This window comes from Nicotiana tomentosiformis, chromosome 2, assembly GCF_000390325.3.
Source record: "Nicotiana tomentosiformis chromosome 2, ASM39032v3, whole genome shotgun sequence".
NCBI lineage: Eukaryota > Viridiplantae > Streptophyta > Magnoliopsida > Solanales > Solanaceae > Nicotiana > Nicotiana tomentosiformis.
In genome coordinates, this window is record NC_090813.1 from 108,224,052 (window position 1) to 108,226,264 (window position 2,213).

Consider the following 2,213-nt stretch of genomic DNA (forward strand, 5'->3'; position numbering starts at 1 on the left):
AATTATAGGTTATATGGATGGATGTTTGTTGTCCCTACCATTTTTAAGTCCCAACTATGCTTCAATTGGTAAATGCGGGCTACTAGCAATCAACTGCTGCCAACATTAATCCGAGTCTATAGTTAATTCAGTGATGATGAGTACAGAATTTTAAGTAATTTTTGCCAATAAATAAATAGACAACTGCGTGCCTCAGAAAATCTCAAAAAGTAAAAGTAAAGGGGAAGCTAGAACATTTACAAAGAGGTGAGTATACTCAAGACTCAAGGGTGAGGAGGAAATATAGTTCTCACAGCTTCACCTAAAGCTTATCAGAGCCCGAATGAAAAGAAAAATAATAAAACATCACATAATAAAGAAGACACTTTTTCAATTAAAACAAGAATGCCATGCCAAATAAAAAAAACGGAAGAGGCTCAGACACGCACAAATAGGTCATCAAAAAAGTATAACATAATAATTAATGTTATATCAGCATCGAGAAATGTTTTGTTTCTTCATCGCCTCTCAATTAATAAATTAACAATAAAAGGGAAACAATTAAGAGATGAAAGGAGGAAATAGAAAATCAAAAGAAAGCAAAGAGGGGAGGCTCAGACGACACGCACAAAGAGTCATCACATGAATGAAATTTGTATAAATACAATTATCTCAGGAATGCATTCTTTGGTCTTCACCGCCTCAAACTACCAGTTGAAGCAGACGAATACATTTTATACAGACACAGAGAACCCTAGATTCCAATGTAAGAAAGTGGACCGTGTTTGGGCTTTTTGAACATGGGCTGCCTTTGCCAAATAAAATGATCTTGAGCTGGGCTTAAGTACAATCTCAACGTTTTCGACCAGCTACAAATGGGGTTACTTTTAGCTACTTTGTTTTAGTCATTTGAACAATATTGCGTCGAAGTTAAAGTTGAAGTGAGAAAAAGTAAATGTCGTATAAACATGTCCGGAAAAGTTGCCAGTAAATTTTATGGGGGTTATTCAACTGTATTCATTATCAAAAAGTCATTTTTCTTTCCTTTGTTACGTAAAAATCATTTAATTTTATGTTCATTACTATATAGGGTGAAATATGATATGACACGTGGTCGTCTAAAGGCAGGACACATGGAACCCAGGACGGGGATGACCGAACACCGAACACAGTCATTCCGCTTGTCATCGGAAATAATAACGTTCATAAAGGTGTGTTAAATGTTCTGCGCCCGGTAGCATTTAATAGGGAATATTCTGCAGCATTAAGAGCGATGGTCCGTTACAGAGAATTTGGCATTTATGCTCACCGTAACGTCTTCATCAATGACCCTCATAATTGACACTAAAGGAGGGCACGATCCTAGGACCTTCTTCCCTAAACATAGCTATAAATAGTGAGCTCAGTTATCATTATAAAGGACATGAATTTTCTAGCAAACTGATATTATATTCTATACAAAGCTTAATACAATCTTACTTTCTTGCTTTTTGATATCATCCTTGTTATTCTCGGAACTGTCATCTCTGTCGTTTCGTCTGTATTTCAAGGCTAAGTATTGTACATTTCTTCAATTATTGCATTATTTCAGGATCAAATTAGTTCACTTGTCTAGAAACCAAGTATAAATTCAATTGTACCATTTTACAGGTAAATAGTTTGGCGCCCACCGTGGGGCCTAGACAACCATGTAATTAAATTGATCCTTGCTTTTTTTACTAATGCGATTTGATTATTTTATTTTTGAAAAAATCGTAAAAAATAGTAGATAACACTGTTAACAACGTACAACCCAGAAATTCGAGGAGATCAGCCTCATTTCGAGGATTCAATTAGTGACACTCGCAATGAGGAAAATGACGCCACGCGGTGCATGACAGGCAGAACCCTCGACAGGTTCGAGAGACAACTCCCGATGACGCTGATGAGGAGCATGTCGTGGATGCGGTGAGGATCCTACGAGAACAACGGGAAATCATTCTAGGCCATCTCACGCGGCAGGACTAGGTTATGACGGAACTAAAGTAGGCACTATCGGGGGATTCAAATAATGCAAACAGACGAGATCCAATTCCTCCGAGTGCTCTTGCAAACCAAACAATGCAAAGAGTCAACAACAACACTCCCAGGGGCGAAGTTGGCTCCGATGGGGCTGGGGGGAGCAGATCCGGTCTCAACACTTTACGGTTTATGAGGGAAGTAAATGCCCGCATGGACCAAATACTGGGCGCGCC

The 2,213-nt window shown here is 38.6% G+C and overlaps 1 non-coding gene across 1 annotated transcript; it reads right to left on the bottom strand.

Moving 5' to 3' along the window:
• Positions 1–411: 411 nt before the first annotated feature.
• On the bottom strand, positions 412–506 carry LOC117274319 (small nucleolar RNA snoR126). Its single transcript, XR_004504427.1, has one exon. It is a non-coding gene; the product is annotated as a small nucleolar RNA snoR126 (small nucleolar RNA).
• Positions 507–2,213: the final 1,707 nt, after the last annotated feature.